Raw genomic sequence first — 16,511 nt, forward strand, 5'->3', positions numbered from 1 at the left:
AAGGACCGACGAGGATGGGATTCGAACCCACGCGTGCAGAGCACAATGGATTAGCAGTCCATCGCCTTAACCACTCGGCCACCTCGTCACTCATGTGAGTGCCTGACTGACCTCTGGGCTGCGGTGGTTTTCCTGAAGAACCTTTTAGCACTGTGACGTTGAAGCTCACCCTTGAAACCAAAGTATAGTTCATTTTTGTACATGTACGCTGAGATATGCGTACAGTTGAACACGTGAATTTCAAAGCATATTCCATTTGTTTGCGCATTCGAATGCAGGAGGTTAAACACGTGCGTTTCGAAAGTTTAACCTTTGTCCAGCACCAGCTGCATTATTCATCGTTTATGACTGATGTTCTTTGTACTCTTAAAAGCTGAGCTTGCTCCTATCTCATGACCCCCCTCAGACAAGCGCTTGTCATTGTGGCCCTCTGTCGTTCTGGTCTTTGTTGCCGTTTTGAGAGAACACCTGAGTCTAGCAAAAGGTAGCACATTTGACACAGGACCTCCCTCAGATCTTGTTTGCAGTGTCTTTGCACTCGTCACTGTATCCTACCCAACCCCCCAGGGGCCTCGTCAAACAGAATCTATCCTGACCCAGACCGCGAGCTTTACGACTCCACCCCTTTGTTGCCAAGATACCCATAACTCTCTTCCCCCAGGGGTTCGGGAAAACAACACACACTCCTCTTTAAGTAAAGAGAGAGCAGCGAATAAGGCTTCTCGTACATACTGCCTACTGGTTTTCGTAGACACACCACGCAGTTTGGAGCTATTTACCACCCTGTCGTTCCACGTCCACATGGCTCCAGGTGAAAGGTCGCGACCCTTGCCACCATTCTTTCGCAGAGGCAATATTGTAGCCTATGAGGCTCACCTGAGGCGCGATCATTGCTGGTTGAAAACTTTACCCAATACCCCGCCAGGATGACTTGAAATAGAGTCAGCCTTGGCTATTTTTGCCAGCTTCCTTTGAAGCTTATCGTTTTGTTGAAGAATAGGTCTCGTGTCCTTAATGCATTGCGTGCTTCCATTATTTAACACACCTGATTCGGATCATCGACCGTTTTGAATCGCACTGCATGATGTGAACGTGTCACATAAGGAAAGTGCACAAAATGTGCAGAGCAGATGAACAATCACAGCAAGGACCGACGAGGATGGGATTCGAACCCACGTGTGCAGAGCACAATGGATTAGCAGTCCATCGCCTTAACCACTCGGCCACCTCGTCACTCATGTGAGTGGCTGACTGACCTCTGGGCTGCGGTGGTTTTCCTGAAGAACCTTTTAGCACTGTGACGTTGAAGCTCACCCTTGAAACCAAAGTATAGTTAATTTTTGTACATGTACGCTGAGATATGCGTACAGTTGAACACGTGAATTTCAAAGCATATTCCATTTGTTTGCGCATTCGAATGCAGGAGGTTAAACACGTGCGTTTCGAAAGTTTAACCTTTGTCCAGCACCAGCTGCATTATTCATCGTTTATGACTGATGTTCTTTGTACTCTTAAAAGCTGAGCTTGCTCCTATCTCATGACCCCCCTCAGACAAGCGCTTGTCATTGTGGCCCTCTGTCGTTCTGGTCTCCGTTGCCGTTTTGAGAGAACACCTGAGTCTAGCAAAAGGTAGCACATTTGACACAGGACCTCCCTCAGAACTTGTTTGCAGTGTCTTTGCACTCGTCACTGTATCCTACCCAACCCCCCAGGGGCCTCGTCAAACAGAATCTATCCTGACCCAGACCGCGAGCTTTACGACTCCACCCCTTTGTTGCCAAGATACCCATAACTCTCTTCCCCCAGGGGTTCGGGAAAACAATACACACTCCTCTTTAAGTAAAGAGAGAGCAGCGAATAAGGCTTCTCGTACATACTGCCTACTGGTTTTCGTAGACACACCACACAGTTTGGAGCTATTTACCACCCTGTCGTTCCACGTCCACATGGCTCCAGGTGAAAGGTCGCGACCCTTGCCACCATTCTTTCGCAGAGGCAATATTGTAGCCTATGAGGCTCACCCGAGGCGCGATCATTGCTGGTTGAAAACTTTACCCAATACCCCGCCAGGATGACTTGAAATAGAGTCATCCTTGGCAATTTTTGCCAGCTTCTTTTGAAGCTTATCGTGTTGTTGAAGAATAGGTCTCGTGTCCTTAATGCATTGCGTGCTTCCATTATTTAACACACCTGATTCGGATCATCGACCGTTTTGAATCGCACTGCATGATGTGAACGTGTCACATAAGGAAAGTGCACAAAATGTGCAGAGCAGATGAACAATCACAGCAAGGACCGACGAGGATGGGATTCGAACCCACGCGTGCAGAGCACAATGGATTAGCAGTCCATCGCCTTAACCACTCGGCCACCTCGTCACTCATGTGAGTGCCTGACTGACCTCTGGGCTGCAGTGGTTTTCCTGAAGAACCTTTTAGCACTGTGACGTTGAAGCTCACCCTTGAAACCAAAGTATAGTTAATTTTTGTACATGTACGCTGAGATATGCGTACAGTTGAACACGTGAATTTCAAAGCATATTCCATTTGTTTGCGCATTCGAATGCAGGAGGTTAAACACGTGCGTTTCGAAAGTTTAACCTTTGTCCAGCACCAGCTGCATTATTCATCGTTTATGACTGATGTTCTTTGTACTCTTAAAAGCTGAGCTTGCTCCTATCTCATGACCCCCCTCAGACAAGCGCTTGTCATTGTGGCCCTCTGTCGTTCTGGTCTCCGTTGCCGTTTTGAGAGAACACCTGAGTCTAGCAAAAGGTAGCACATTTGACACAGGACCTCCCTCAGAACTTGTTTGCAGTGTCTTTGCACTCGTCACTGTATCCTACCCAACCCCCCAGGGGCCTCGTCAAACAGAATCTATCCTGACCCAGACCGCGAGCTTTACGACTCCACCCCTTTGTTGCCAAGATACCCATAACTCTCTTCCCCCAGGGGTTCGGGAAAACAACACACACTCCTCTTTAAGTAAAGAGAGAGCAGCGAATAAGGCTTCTCGTACATACTGCCTACTGGTTTTCGTAGACACACCACGCAGTTTGGAGCTATTTACCACCCTGTCGTTCCACGTCCACATGGCTCCAGGTGAAAGGTCGCGACCCTTGCCACCATTCTTTCGCAGAGGCAATATTGTAGCCTATGAGGCTCACCTGAGGCGCGATCATTGCTGGTTGAAAACTTTACCCAATACCCCGCCAGGATGACTTGAAATAGAGTCAGCCTTGGCTATTTTTGCCAGCTTCCTTTGAAGCTTATCGTTTTGTTGAAGAATAGGTCTCGTGTCCTTAATGCATTGCGTGCTTCCATTATTTAACACACCTGATTCGGATCATCGACCGTTTTGAATCGCACTGCATGATGTGAACGTGTCACATAAGGAAAGTGCACAAAATGTGCAGAGCAGATGAACAATCACAGCAAGGACTGACGAGGATGGGATTCGAACCCACGCGTGCAGAGCACAATGGATTAGCAGTCCATCGCCTTAACCACTCGCGCCAAAGCTGGGGAACAATAGTCTGTTAAGGGGGGGGAAGAAAAGGAAGGAGAAAAAGAGGAAAAAATGAGAGAAAAAGGGGAAAAAATGAGGAGAAAAGAAAGGAAAGGGAAGTTTATGCCTCTACCCTTCGAAGTAATGTTTTAGGAAGTGTATTTATGCAATAAATTGTTTTTAAAACATTTTTTCCCATATTTTCCTATACATCTCAATGGGAGAAAGGTTGATCACAAGGTCGCCGGTTCGAATCCCACTGTTGCCAGAAATTGAAGTTGTAACTTAATGCTGTAAATTGCCTTTTTTCGTCAGTAAAAGTCACACAAAGAATGTCCACATTAATGAAATTAGTTCTGAAATGACAAATGAGCATTTTATTAATTCTATATTACTAATTGTTGATATTTTATTCACAGTTCTGAGCTTTTGCACATTTAGTTTGAATATATTTCTGCTGCAATTATTTCCTAAAAAAATAAAAAATAGTACATTTAATTCTGAAAGAATCCTGAAATTTCTCAACATTTTCAAAGTGCCTATAACATTTGAATGATACTGTAGAAAAGTAAAACATACAACAAAGAGTTAATCATGACAAAACTTTTATTTTTCAATTATTCATAGCCAATTATTGTAATTCCTTGAATCAGTCAATTTTTATAATTTTAGTTATGTTGCATATGCAAAAGAACAGAAAACCAGAAAAATACAAAATAATAAATAAAAATATTTAACGCTCTTGTGCAGTCATTGCAAGTGCAAAAGAACAGAAAGTACAGACCATTACACAAATATAAAACTTTAAAATTTACATGGCTCTTGTTTAGACTGTGAGTGCAAAATAAAAGAAAACCCAGAACAATACACATGAATAAATATTTTAAATATTCATGACTCGTGTGCATTCTTTGCAAGTGCAAAAGAACAGAAAACAAATCTATACACATAAATAAAACTTAAAACTTTCCAAATGTCCATGGCTCTTGTACATTCTTTAAACATAAATAAAACTCAAGTTCCAATGTCTTTTGTGAAATAAAAGGGAAAAAGAACTATACACATATGTAAATCTTAAAATCAAAGATCAGTGTTTCTTTTTTTTCCATTTTGTTTTTATTATATCCTCCAACCACTGCTCCTTTGGCACAGTCTCTACAGAGGGGCAGTATATAATGCCCTTGTATTGCTATGCCCAGTCTCCGCTGTCCTGAACTGCCCGCATTTTTTTGTGTTGTGCTGTACTTTGCATGTCAGCTTCCGAACTGGGGCGGCAGGAGGGGCAGAAGAGAGGCTGGGCTGAAGGTATTTTCCTGTTCCTCTTTGTCTGTGCCTGGCCAACGGTGCTACTGGTCAGGTGGTATTGTTGAGCTGGGCCTGGTTGAGGGGTGCACATTGGCAGGAGGGTCAGCCGCCACAGACAAGCACCTAGGCAGTTGCAGTCCTTGCATCCATACAGCACTGTCCTGTCTTTTTTATAACAATATTACATAAAAACAGTGAATAACTGAACATGGCAAGTAAAATTTTATGTGTATGTCTTACAAAATATATATCTGTATTCAGATTTTTTAAAGAATCATTTTGATATTTGTATTACTAATATTTTGATATTTGTAATTCTATCTGTTTTCTTTTTATTTATTATATTATTTAAAAACCCTTGCTACGTGTACTGTGTTAAGCTAACTGAGACTTGTTATAGCACTTATATATCATTGCTCTTTTTGTTGTTTTTGATTGCTTCCACTGTCCTCATTTATAAGTCGCTTTGGATAAAAGTGTCTGCTAAATGAATAAATGTAAATGTAAAGTGCCTTGTCAGTCTGAGTGCACATATAACAAGGTATTTACATACCACAGACTCATCAGAAGATGCTGATGCACCTGGCGTGGAGGAGGCAGCAGGCCATGGAGCATCCAAAGAGGGTGTTCTGCCCATGGGCCTACATGGGGCATTTCTCAATCTGAAAAGATAAAAATCATTGTTTACTATACTAACTTGTCTAACTATTGTCAGGTGACCTGCATACTACGTACTATATAATGAATGAATGATAACTTTGCTTTACCTTCTGTTAGAGGTCATAAAACGTCTGTTTTTCTTGGGGCTGGTCTGTTGCCTTCTCCAGAAGGTCAAACCCCACAGCGGGCAAAAGTCCTCAGCCTGGCCATCCACTCGCCATCTACCATGGCCTTGTGTTCATCTACATACAAAATAGAAAAAAACATGGATTTCATTCATAATTCATATTTAAAATAAATAAATAAATGTATGTAATGTTAGATTAGAATTATTGATTGTTAAAAAAGAGACACTCGAATACTTGGAAAAATTAAAGGTGTGTGATAAGACCAAAATTTAACTTCAGGATTTGGGAAATTATTTCACAACAGCTACATATCTCAGTATAGTCATTTTTGTTATTTGATTTTTATTTAAATGAGAACAAAGTGAATTAAAACAATAGGTCAAATACATTAATAAAAAATACAGTAGTAATAATAATATTCATGATACAATTTCTTAATACAATAAAAAATACTAGATATATTGCATAAAATGTCAAATTAAAACACTGCATAATCTTCACTCTCTCAGATATGAACTGTTACTTTTTAAATCAGTGAGTGCTTTTTATTATTTTTATTTTTATTTTTTGCATTAATGACAGAACAGGACTAAATTAAGCTGCCGCACTGAATGCACGGACCCAATTTACTGATGCACATCCGGTTTCAACCAAATTATATATTTAAGTCTATTTATTGTATTCATTTATTCAACACGTAAACACAATTGGGCATTTTGATGTAATGGTGTGTGTATTTGACCATTCAAGTGCAACAAACCGCCACAGAAAAACGGAATTCGCGATCAGAAGCCGTCAGTGCGCGCGCGCACGCGCGCGTCCGCTTCCGGTATGTTTTTATTCCCTGCATATTGCGCTTAATAACTCTATTTGACATCAAGCATATTCCGCACTTTATTTGTATTCATTAATACATGTTCACTCTTACCTTATGTGTCAATTACTGTAAGTGGTAATAATACATACAGCGAAATAAACGATTGAGCAAAATCCCTAAGGGTCGACACGTTATATCATCGTTAAGATATAAGCCGTCATATCGCCCACCACAACAACCAAATAAGTACACGGTAAACGGAAACAAATAAAGTAATAAAGCAATCTTACTCACATTGCTCGTTGATAATTTTGTATTGCGCGCTCGTCAGAATAGACTCCGTCACCAGTGTCGTCATCCAATCTCACAGAGCAGCGATTGGCTCTCATAGCTCACTTTGGAGAGCGCGCACAGCGAATGGTGCCTGAAACCTCACATTGGCGAGCGAGCTCAGCGATTGGCTCTCTTCCAATCCGACAATGACAGCCGATCCTGATCCAGGTAGGCCACCTCGTCACTCATGTGAGTGCCTGACTGACCTCTGGGCTGCGGTGGTTTTCCTGAAGAACCTTTTAGCACTGTGACATTGAAGCTCACCCTTGAAACCAAAGTATAGTTAATTTTTGTACATGTACGCTGAGATATGCGTACAGTTGAACACGTGAATTTCAAAGCATATTCCATTTGTTTGCGCATTCGAATGCAGGAGGTTAAACACGTGCGTTTCGAAAGTTTAACCTTTGTACAGCACCAGCTGCATTATTCATCGTTTATGACTGATGTTCTTTGTACTCTTAAAAGCTGAGCTTGCTCCTATCTCATGACCCCCCTCAGACAAGCGCTTGTCATTGTGGCCCTCTGTCGTTCTGGTCTCCGTTGCCGTTTTGAGAGAACACCTGAGTCTAGCAAAAGGTAGCACATTTGACACAGGACCTCCCTCAGAACTTGTTTGCAGTGTCTTTGCACTCGTCACTGTATCCTACCCAACCCCCCAGGGGCCTCGTCAAACAGAATCTATCCTGACCCAGACCGCGAGCTTTACGACTCCACCCCTTTGTTGCCAAGATACCCATAACTCTCTTCCCCCAGGGGTTCGGGAAAACAACACACACTCCTCTTTAAGTAAAGAGAGAGCAGCGAATAAGGCTTCTCGTACATACTGCCTACTGGTTTTCGTAGACACACCACGCAGTTTGGAGCTATTTACCACCCTGTCGTTCCACGTCCACATGGCTCCAGGTGAAAGGTCGCGACCCTTGCCACCATTCTTTCGCAGAGGCAATATTGTAGCCTATGAGGCTCACCCGAGGCGCGATCATTGCTGGTTGAAAACTTTACCCAATACCCCGCCAGGATGACTTGAAATAGAGTCATCCTTGGCAATTTTTGCCAGCTTCTTTTGAAGCTTATCGTGTTGTTGAAGAATAGGTCTCGTGTCCTTAATGCATTGCGTGCTTCCATTATTTAACACACCTGATTCGGATCATCGACCGTTTTGAATCGCACTGCATGAGGTGAACGTGTCACATAAGGAAAGTGCACAAAATGTGCAGAGCAGATGAACAATAACAGGAAGGAACGACGAGGATGGGATTCGAACCCACACGTGCAGAGCACAATGGATTAGCAGTCAACCGCCTTAACCACTCGGCCACCTCGTCACTCATGTGAGTACCTAAATGACCTATGGGCTGTGGTGGTTTTCCTGAAGAACCTTTTAGCACTGTGACGTTGAAGCTCACCCTTGACACCAAAGTATAGTTCATTTTTGTACATGTACGCTGAGATATGCGTACAGTTGAACACGTAGAATTTCAAAGCATATTCCATTTGTTTGCGCATTCGAATGCAGGAGGTTAAACACGTGCGCTCTCGAAAGTTTAAACTTTGTCCAGCACCAGCTGCATTATTCATCGTTTATGACTGATGTTCTTTGTACTCCTAAAAGCTGAGCTTGCTCCTATCTCATGACCCCCCTCAGACAAGCGCTTGTCATTGTGGCCCTCTGTCGTTCTGGTCTCCGTTGCCGTTTTGAGAGAACACCTGAGTCTAGCAAAAGTTAGCACATTTGACACAGGAACTCCCTCAGAACTTGTTTGCAGTGTCTTTGCACTCGTCACTGTATCCTACCCAACCCCCCAGGGGCCTCGTCAAACAGAATCTATCCTGACCCAGACCGCGAGCTTTACGACTCCACCCCTTTGTTGCCAAGATACCCATAACTCTCTTCCCCCAGGGGTTCGGGAAAGCAACACACACTCCTCTTTAAGTAAAGAGAGAGCAGCGAATAAGGCTTCTCGTACATACTGCCTACTGGTTTTCATAGACACACCACGCAGTTTGGAGCTATTTACCACCCTGTCGTTCCACGTCCACATGGCTCCAGGTGAAAGGTCGCGACCCATTGCCACCATTCTTTCGCAGAGGCAATATTGTAGCCTATGAGGCTCATCCGAGGCGCGATCATTGCTGGTTGAAAACTTTACCCAATACCCTGCCAGGATGACTTGAAATAGAGTCAGCCTTGGCAATTTTTGCCAGCTTCTTTTGGAGCTTATCGTGTTGTTGAAGAATAGGTCTGGTGTGCTTAATGCATTGCGCGCTTCCATTATTTAACACACCTGATTCGGATCATCGACCGTTTTGAATCGCACTGCATGAGGTGAAAGTGTCACATAAGGAAAGTGCACAAAATGTGCAGAGCAGATGAACAATCACAGCAAGGACCGACGAGGATGGGATTCGAACCCACGCGTGCAGAGCACAATGGATTAGCAGTCCATCGCCTTAACCACTCGGCCACCTCGTCACTCATGTGAGTGCCTGACTGACCTCTGGGCTGCGGTGGTTTTCCTGAAGAACATTTAAGCACTGTGACGTTGAAGCTCACCCTTGAAACCAAAGTATAGTTCATTTTTGTACATGTACGCTGAGATATGCGTACAGTTGAACACGTGAATTTCAAAGCATATTCCATTTGTTTGTGCATTCGAATGCAGGAGGTTAAACACGTGCGTTTCGAAAGTTTAACCTTTGTCCAGCACCAGCTGCATTATTCATCGTTTATGACTGATGTTCTTTGTACTCTTAAAAGCTGAGCTTGCTCCTATCTCATGACCCCCCTCAGACAAGCGCTTGTCATTGTGGCCCTCTGTCGTTCTGAGAGAACACCTGAGTCTAGCAAAAGTTAGCACATTTGACACAGGACCTCCCTCAGAACTTGTTTGCAGTGTCTTTGCACTCGTCACTGTATCCTACCCAACCCCCCAGGGGCCTCGTCAAACAGAATCTATCCTGACCCAGACCGCGAGCTTTACGACTCCACCCCTTTGTTGCCAAGATACCCATAACTCTCTTCCCCCAGGGGTTCGGGAAAGCAACACACACTCCTCTTTAAGTAAAGAGAGAGCAGCGAATAAGGCTTCTCGTACATACTGCCTACTGGTTTTCATAGACACACCACGCAGTTTGGAGCTATTTACCACCCTGTCGTTCCACGTCCACATGGCTCCAGGTGAAAGGTCACGACCCATTGCCACCATTCTTTCGCAGAGGCAATATTGTAGCCTATGAGGCTCATCCGAGGCGCGATCATTGCTGGTTGAAAACTTTACCCAATACCCTGCCAGGATGACTTGAAATAGAGTCAGCCTTGGCAATTTTTGCCAGCTTCTTTTGGAGCTTATCGTGTTGTTGAAGAATAGGTCTGGTGTGCTTAATGCATTGCGCGCTTCCATTATTTAACACACCTGATTCGGATCATCGACCGTTTTGAATCGCACTGCATGAGGTGAAAGTGTCACATAAGGAAAGTGCACAAAATGTGCAGAGCAGATGAACAATCACAGCAAGGACCGACGAGGATGGGATCCGAACCCACGCGTGCAGAGCACAATGGATTAGCAGTCCATCGCCTTAACCACTCGGCCACCTCGTCACTCATGTGAGTGCCTGACTGACCTCTGGGCTGCGGTGGTTTTCCTGAAGAACATTTAAGCACTGTGACGTTGAAGCTCACCCTTGAAACCAAAGTATAGTTCATTTTTGTACATGTACGCTGAGATATGCGTACAGTTGAACACGTGAATTTCAAAGCATATTCCATTTGTTTGTGCATTCGAATGCAGGAGGTTAAACACGTGCGTTTCGAAAGTTTAACCTTTGTCCAGCACCAGCTGCATTATTCATCGTTTATGACTGATGTTCTTTGTACTCTTAAAAGCTGAGCTTGCTCCTATCTCATGACCCCCCTCAGACAAGCGCTTGTCATTGTGGCCCTCTGTCGTTCTGGTCTCCGTTGCCGTTTTGAGAGAACACCTGAGTCTAGCAAAAGGTAGCACATTTGACACAGGACCTCCCTCAGAACTTGTTTGCAGTGTCTTTGCACTCGTCACTGTATCCTACCCAACCCCCCAGGGGCCTCGTCAAACAGAATCTATCCTGACCCAGACCGCGAGCTTTACGACTCCACCCCTTTGTTGCCAAGATACCCATAACTCTCTTCCCCCAGGGGTTCGGGAAAACAACACACACTCCTCTTTAAGTAAAGAGAGAGCAGCGAATAAGGCTTCTCGTACATACTGCCTACTGGTTTTCGTAGACACACCACGCAGTTTGGAGCTATTTACCACCCTGTCGTTCCACGTCCACATGGCTCCAGGTGAAAGGTCGCGACCCTTGCCACCATTCTTTCGCAGAGGCAATATTGTAGCCTATGAGGCTCACCCGAGGCGCGATCATTGCTGGTTGAAAACTTTACCCAATACCCCGCCAGGATGACTTGAAATAGAGTCATCCTTGGCAATTTTTGCCAGCTTCTTTTGAAGCTTATCGTGTTGTTGAAGAATAGGTCTCGTGTCCTTAATGCATTGCGTGCTTCCATTATTTAACACACCTGATTCGGATCATCGACCGTTTTGAATCGCACTGCATGAGGTGAACGTGTCACATAAGGAAAGTGCACAAAATGTGCAGAGCAGATGAACAATAACAGGAAGGAACGACGAGGATGGGATTCGAACCCACACGTGCAGAGCACAATGGATTAGCAGTCAATCGCCTTAACCACTCGGCCACCTCGTCACTCATGTGAGTACCTAAATGACCTATGGGCTGTGGTGGTTTTCCTGAAGAACCTTTTAGCACTGTGACGTTGAAGCTCACCCTTGACACCAAAGTATAGTTCATTTTTGTACATGTACGCTGAGATATGCGTACAGTTGAACACGTAGAATTTCAAAGCATATTCCATTTGTTTGCGCATTCGAATGCAGGAGGTTAAACACGTGCGCTCTCGAAAGTTTAAACTTTGTCCAGCACCAGCTGCATTATTCATCGTTTATGACTGATGTTCTTTGTACTCCTAAAAGCTGAGCTTGCTCCTATCTCATGACCCCCCTCAGACAAGCGCTTGTCATTGTGGCCCTCTGTCGTTCTGGTCTCCGTTGCCGTTTTGAGAGAACACCTGAGTCTAGCAAAAGTTAGCACATTTGACACAGGAACTCCCTCAGAACTTGTTTGCAGTGTCTTTGCACTCGTCACTGTATCCTACCCAACCCCCCAGGGGCCTCGTCAAACAGAATCTATCCTGACCCAGACCGCGAGCTTTACGACTCCACCCCTTTGTTGCCAAGATACCCATAACTCTCTTCCCCCAGGGGTTCGGGAAAGCAACACACACTCCTCTTTAAGTAAAGAGAGAGCAGCGAATAAGGCTTCTCGTACATACTGCCTACTGGTTTTCATAGACACACCACGCAGTTTGGAGCTATTTACCACCCTGTCGTTCCACGTCCACATGGCTCCAGGTGAAAGGTCGCGACCCATTGCCACCATTCTTTCGCAGAGGCAATATTGTAGCCTATGAGGCTCATCCGAGGCGCGATCATTGCTGGTTGAAAACTTTACCCAATACCCTGCCAGGATGACTTGAAATAGAGTCAGCCTTGGCAATTTTTGCCAGCTTCTTTTGGAGCTTATCGTGTTGTTGAAGAATAGGTCTGGTGTGCTTAATGCATTGCGCGCTTCCATTATTTAACACACCTGATTCGGATCATCGACCGTTTTGAATCGCACTGCATGAGGTGAAAGTGTCACATAAGGAAAGTGCACAAAATGTGCAGAGCAGATGAACAATCACAGCAAGGACCGACGAGGATGGGATTCGAACCCACGCGTGCAGAGCACAATGGATTAGCAGTCCATCGCCTTAACCACTCGGCCACCTCGTCACTCATGTGAGTGCCTGACTGACCTCTGGGCTGCGGTGGTTTTCCTGAAGAACATTTAAGCACTGTGACGTTGAAGCTCACCCTTGAAACCAAAGTATAGTTCATTTTTGTACATGTACGCTGAGATATGCGTACAGTTGAACACGTGAATTTCAAAGCATATTCCATTTGTTTGTGCATTCGAATGCAGGAGGTTAAACACGTGCGTTTCGAAAGTTTAACCTTTGTCCAGCACCAGCTGCATTATTCATCGTTTATGACTGATGTTCTTTGTACTCTTAAAAGCTGAGCTTGCTCCTATCTCATGACCCCCCTCAGACAAGCGCTTGTCATTGTGGCCCTCTGTCGTTCTGAGAGAACACCTGAGTCTAGCAAAAGTTAGCACATTTGACACAGGACCTCCCTCAGAACTTGTTTGCAGTGTCTTTGCACTCGTCACTGTATCCTACCCAACCCCCCAGGGGCCTCGTCAAACAGAATCTATCCTGACCCAGACCGCGAGCTTTACGACTCCACCCCTTTGTTGCCAAGATACCCATAACTCTCTTCCCCCAGGGGTTCGGGAAAGCAACACACACTCCTCTTTAAGTAAAGAGAGAGCAGCGAATAAGGCTTCTCGTACATACTGCCTACTGGTTTTCATAGACACACCACGCAGTTTGGAGCTATTTACCACCCTGTCGTTCCACGTCCACATGGCTCCAGGTGAAAGGTCGCGACCCATTGCCACCATTCTTTCGCAGAGGCAATATTGTAGCCTATGAGGCTCATCCGAGGCGCGATCATTGCTGGTTGAAAACTTTACCCAATACCCTGCCAGGATGACTTGAAATAGAGTCAGCCTTGGCAATTTTTGCCAGCTTCTTTTGGAGCTTATCGTGTTGTTGAAGAATAGGTCTGGTGTGCTTAATGCATTGCGCGCTTCCATTATTTAACACACCTGATTCGGATCATCGACCGTTTTGAATCGCACTGCATGAGGTGAAAGTGTCACATAAGGAAAGTGCACAAAATGTGCAGAGCAGATGAACAATCACAGCAAGGACCGACGAGGATGGGATTCGAACCCACGCGTGCAGAGCACAATGGATTAGCAGTCCATCGCCTTAACCACTCGGCCACCTCGTCACTCATGTGAGTGCCTGACTGACCTCTGGGCTGCGGTGGTTTTCCTGAAGAACATTTAAGCACTGTGACGTTGAAGCTCACCCTTGAAACCAAAGTATAGTTCATTTTTGTACATGTACGCTGAGATATGCGTACAGTTGAACACGTGAATTTCAAAGCATATTCCATTTGTTTGTGCATTCGAATGCAGGAGGTTAAACACGTGCGTTTCGAAAGTTTAACCTTTGTCCAGCACCAGCTGCATTATTCATCGTTTATGACTGATGTTCTTTGTACTCTTAAAAGCTGAGCTTGCTCCTATCTCATGACCCCCCTCAGACAAGCGCTTGTCATTGTGGCCCTCTGTCGTTCTGAGAGAACACCTGAGTCTAGCAAAAGTTAGCACATTTGACACAGGACCTCCCTCAGAACTTGTTTGCAGTGTCTTTGCACTCGTCACTGTATCCTACCCAACCCCCCAGGGGCCTCGTCAAACAGAATCTATCCTGACCCAGACCGCGAGCTTTACGACTCCACCCCTTTGTTGCCAAGATACCCATAACTCTCTTCCCCCAGGGGTTCGGGAAAGCAACACACACTCCTCTTTAAGTAAAGAGAGAGCAGCGAATAAGGCTTCTCGTACATACTGCCTACTGGTTTTCATAGACACACCACGCAGTTTGGAGCTATTTACCACCCTGTCGTTCCACGTCCACATGGCTCCAGGTGAAAGGTCACGACCCATTGCCACCATTCTTTCGCAGAGGCAATATTGTAGCCTATGAGGCTCATCCGAGGCGCGATCATTGCTGGTTGAAAACTTTACCCAATACCCTGCCAGGATGACTTGAAATAGAGTCAGCCTTGGCAATTTTTGCCAGCTTCTTTTGGAGCTTATCGTGTTGTTGAAGAATAGGTCTGGTGTGCTTAATGCATTGCGCGCTTCCATTATTTAACACACCTGATTCGGATCATCGACCGTTTTGAATCGCACTGCATGAGGTGAAAGTGTCACATAAGGAAAGTGCACAAAATGTGCAGAGCAGATGAACAATCACAGCAAGGACCGACGAGGATGGGATCCGAACCCACGCGTGCAGAGCACAATGGATTAGCAGTCCATCGCCTTAACCACTCGGCCACCTCGTCACTCATGTGAGTGCCTGACTGACCTCTGGGCTGCGGTGGTTTTCCTGAAGAACATTTAAGCACTGTGACGTTGAAGCTCACCCTTGAAACCAAAGTATAGTTCATTTTTGTACATGTACGCTGAGATATGCGTACAGTTGAACACGTGAATTTCAAAGCATATTCCATTTGTTTGTGCATTCGAATGCAGGAGGTTAAACACGTGCGTTTCGAAAGTTTAACCTTTGTCCAGCACCAGCTGCATTATTCATCGTTTATGACTGATGTTCTTTGTACTCTTAAAAGCTGAGCTTGCTCCTATCTCATGACCCCCCTCAGACAAGCGCTTGTCATTGTGGCCCTCTGTCGTTCTGGTCTCCGTTGCCGTTTTGAGAGAACACCTGAGTCTAGCAAAAGTTAGCACATTTGACACAGGAACTCCCTCAGAACTTGTTTGCAGTGTCTTTGCACTCGTCACTGTATCCTACCCAACCCCCCAGGGGCCTCGTCAAACAGAATCTATCCTGACCCAGACCGCGAGCTTTACGACTCCACCCCTTTGTTGCCAAGATACCCATAACTCTCTTCCCCCAGGGGTTCGGGAAAGCAACACACACTCCTCTTTAAGTAAAGAGAGAGCAGCGAATAAGGCTTCTCGTACATACTGCCTACTGGTTTTCATAGACACACCACGCAGTTTGGAGCTATTTACCACCCTGTCGTTCCACGTCCACATGGCTCCAGGTGAAAGGTCGCGACCCATTGCCACCATTCTTTCGCAGAGGCAATATTGTAGCCTATGAGGCTCATCCGAGGCGCGATCATTGCTGGTTGAAAACTTTACCCAATACCCTGCCAGGATGACTTGAAATAGAGTCAGCCTTGGCAATTTTTGCCAGCTTCTTTTGGAGCTTATCGTGTTGTTGAAGAATAGGTCTGGTGTGCTTAATGCATTGCGCGCTTCCATTATTTAACACACCTGATTCGGATCATCGACCGTTTTGAATCGCACTGCATGAGGTGAAAGTGTCACATAAGGAAAGTGCACAAAATGTGCAGAGCAGATGAACAATCACAGCAAGGACCGACGAGGATGGGATTCGAACCCACGCGTGCAGAGCACAATGGATTAGCAGTCCATCGCCTTAACCACTCGGCCACCTCGTCACTCATGTGAGTGCCTGACTGACCTCTGGGCTGCGGTGGTTTTCCTGAAGAACATTTAAGCACTGTGACGTTGAAGCTCACCCTTGAAACCAAAGTATAGTTCATTTTTGTACATGTACGCTGAGATATGCGTACAGTTGAACACGTGAATTTCAAAGCATATTCCATTTGTTTGTGCATTCGAATGCAGGAGGTTAAACACGTGCGTTTCGAAAGTTTAACCTTTGTCCAGCACCAGCTGCATTATTCATCGTTTATGACTGATGTTCTTTGTACTCTTAAAAGCTGAGCTTGCTCCTATCTCATGACCCCCCTCAGACAAGCGCTTGTCATTGTGGCCCTCTGTCGTTCTGAGAGAACACCTGAGTCTAGCAAAAGTTAGCACATTTGACACAGGAACTCCCTCAGAACTTGTTTGCAGTGTCTTTGCACTCGTCGCTGTATCCTACCCAACCCCCCAGG

The 16,511-nt window shown here is 45.2% G+C and overlaps 22 non-coding genes across 22 annotated transcripts; 11 read left to right on the forward strand and 11 right to left on the reverse strand.

The window, feature by feature from the left end:
• Window positions 1-6: 6 nt before the first annotated feature.
• On the reverse strand, window positions 7-88 carry trnas-gcu (transfer RNA serine (anticodon GCU)). Its single transcript has one exon. It is a non-coding gene; the product is annotated as a tRNA-Ser (tRNA).
• A 748-nt stretch (window positions 89-836) lies between these two features.
• On the forward strand, window positions 837-977 carry LOC132137158 (U4 spliceosomal RNA). Its single transcript, XR_009431796.1, has one exon. It is a non-coding gene; the product is annotated as a U4 spliceosomal RNA (small nuclear RNA).
• A 174-nt stretch (window positions 978-1,151) lies between these two features.
• On the reverse strand, window positions 1,152-1,233 carry trnas-gcu (transfer RNA serine (anticodon GCU)). The gene has a single exon. It is a non-coding gene; the product is annotated as a tRNA-Ser (tRNA).
• A 748-nt stretch (window positions 1,234-1,981) lies between these two features.
• On the forward strand, window positions 1,982-2,122 carry LOC132137011 (U4 spliceosomal RNA). Its single transcript, XR_009431651.1, has one exon. It is a non-coding gene; the product is annotated as a U4 spliceosomal RNA (small nuclear RNA).
• A 174-nt stretch (window positions 2,123-2,296) lies between these two features.
• trnas-gcu (transfer RNA serine (anticodon GCU)) lies at window positions 2,297-2,378 on the reverse strand. The gene has a single exon. It is a non-coding gene; the product is annotated as a tRNA-Ser (tRNA).
• Window positions 2,379-3,126: 748 nt separating this feature from the next.
• LOC132137161 (U4 spliceosomal RNA) lies at window positions 3,127-3,267 on the forward strand. Its single transcript, XR_009431798.1, has one exon. It is a non-coding gene; the product is annotated as a U4 spliceosomal RNA (small nuclear RNA).
• A 4,414-nt stretch (window positions 3,268-7,681) lies between these two features.
• On the forward strand, window positions 7,682-7,822 carry LOC132137023 (U4 spliceosomal RNA). The gene has a single exon (XR_009431662.1). It is a non-coding gene; the product is annotated as a U4 spliceosomal RNA (small nuclear RNA).
• Window positions 7,823-7,996: 174 nt separating this feature from the next.
• trnas-gcu (transfer RNA serine (anticodon GCU)) lies at window positions 7,997-8,078 on the reverse strand. Its single transcript has one exon. It is a non-coding gene; the product is annotated as a tRNA-Ser (tRNA).
• Window positions 8,079-8,829: 751 nt separating this feature from the next.
• LOC132137100 (U4 spliceosomal RNA) lies at window positions 8,830-8,970 on the forward strand. Its single transcript, XR_009431738.1, has one exon. It is a non-coding gene; the product is annotated as a U4 spliceosomal RNA (small nuclear RNA).
• A 174-nt stretch (window positions 8,971-9,144) lies between these two features.
• Window positions 9,145-9,226, reverse strand: trnas-gcu (transfer RNA serine (anticodon GCU)). Its single transcript has one exon. It is a non-coding gene; the product is annotated as a tRNA-Ser (tRNA).
• Window positions 9,227-9,957: 731 nt separating this feature from the next.
• LOC132137102 (U4 spliceosomal RNA) lies at window positions 9,958-10,098 on the forward strand. Its single transcript, XR_009431740.1, has one exon. It is a non-coding gene; the product is annotated as a U4 spliceosomal RNA (small nuclear RNA).
• Window positions 10,099-10,272: 174 nt separating this feature from the next.
• On the reverse strand, window positions 10,273-10,354 carry trnas-gcu (transfer RNA serine (anticodon GCU)). Its single transcript has one exon. It is a non-coding gene; the product is annotated as a tRNA-Ser (tRNA).
• A 748-nt stretch (window positions 10,355-11,102) lies between these two features.
• Window positions 11,103-11,243, forward strand: LOC132137034 (U4 spliceosomal RNA). Its single transcript, XR_009431673.1, has one exon. It is a non-coding gene; the product is annotated as a U4 spliceosomal RNA (small nuclear RNA).
• Window positions 11,244-11,417: 174 nt separating this feature from the next.
• Window positions 11,418-11,499, reverse strand: trnas-gcu (transfer RNA serine (anticodon GCU)). The gene has a single exon. It is a non-coding gene; the product is annotated as a tRNA-Ser (tRNA).
• A 751-nt stretch (window positions 11,500-12,250) lies between these two features.
• Window positions 12,251-12,391, forward strand: LOC132137103 (U4 spliceosomal RNA). Its single transcript, XR_009431741.1, has one exon. It is a non-coding gene; the product is annotated as a U4 spliceosomal RNA (small nuclear RNA).
• Window positions 12,392-12,565: 174 nt separating this feature from the next.
• trnas-gcu (transfer RNA serine (anticodon GCU)) lies at window positions 12,566-12,647 on the reverse strand. Its single transcript has one exon. It is a non-coding gene; the product is annotated as a tRNA-Ser (tRNA).
• Window positions 12,648-13,378: 731 nt separating this feature from the next.
• Window positions 13,379-13,519, forward strand: LOC132137104 (U4 spliceosomal RNA). Its single transcript, XR_009431742.1, has one exon. It is a non-coding gene; the product is annotated as a U4 spliceosomal RNA (small nuclear RNA).
• Window positions 13,520-13,693: 174 nt separating this feature from the next.
• Window positions 13,694-13,775, reverse strand: trnas-gcu (transfer RNA serine (anticodon GCU)). Its single transcript has one exon. It is a non-coding gene; the product is annotated as a tRNA-Ser (tRNA).
• A 731-nt stretch (window positions 13,776-14,506) lies between these two features.
• LOC132137105 (U4 spliceosomal RNA) lies at window positions 14,507-14,647 on the forward strand. Its single transcript, XR_009431743.1, has one exon. It is a non-coding gene; the product is annotated as a U4 spliceosomal RNA (small nuclear RNA).
• Window positions 14,648-14,821: 174 nt separating this feature from the next.
• On the reverse strand, window positions 14,822-14,903 carry trnas-gcu (transfer RNA serine (anticodon GCU)). The gene has a single exon. It is a non-coding gene; the product is annotated as a tRNA-Ser (tRNA).
• A 749-nt stretch (window positions 14,904-15,652) lies between these two features.
• On the forward strand, window positions 15,653-15,793 carry LOC132137106 (U4 spliceosomal RNA). Its single transcript, XR_009431744.1, has one exon. It is a non-coding gene; the product is annotated as a U4 spliceosomal RNA (small nuclear RNA).
• Window positions 15,794-15,967: 174 nt separating this feature from the next.
• trnas-gcu (transfer RNA serine (anticodon GCU)) lies at window positions 15,968-16,049 on the reverse strand. The gene has a single exon. It is a non-coding gene; the product is annotated as a tRNA-Ser (tRNA).
• Between the last annotated feature and the right edge of the window lie 462 nt (window positions 16,050-16,511).

The sequence above is a fragment of the Carassius carassius genome, unplaced genomic scaffold (genome assembly GCF_963082965.1).
Source record: "Carassius carassius unplaced genomic scaffold, fCarCar2.1 SCAFFOLD_68, whole genome shotgun sequence".
Taxonomy (NCBI): domain Eukaryota; kingdom Metazoa; phylum Chordata; class Actinopteri; order Cypriniformes; family Cyprinidae; genus Carassius; species Carassius carassius.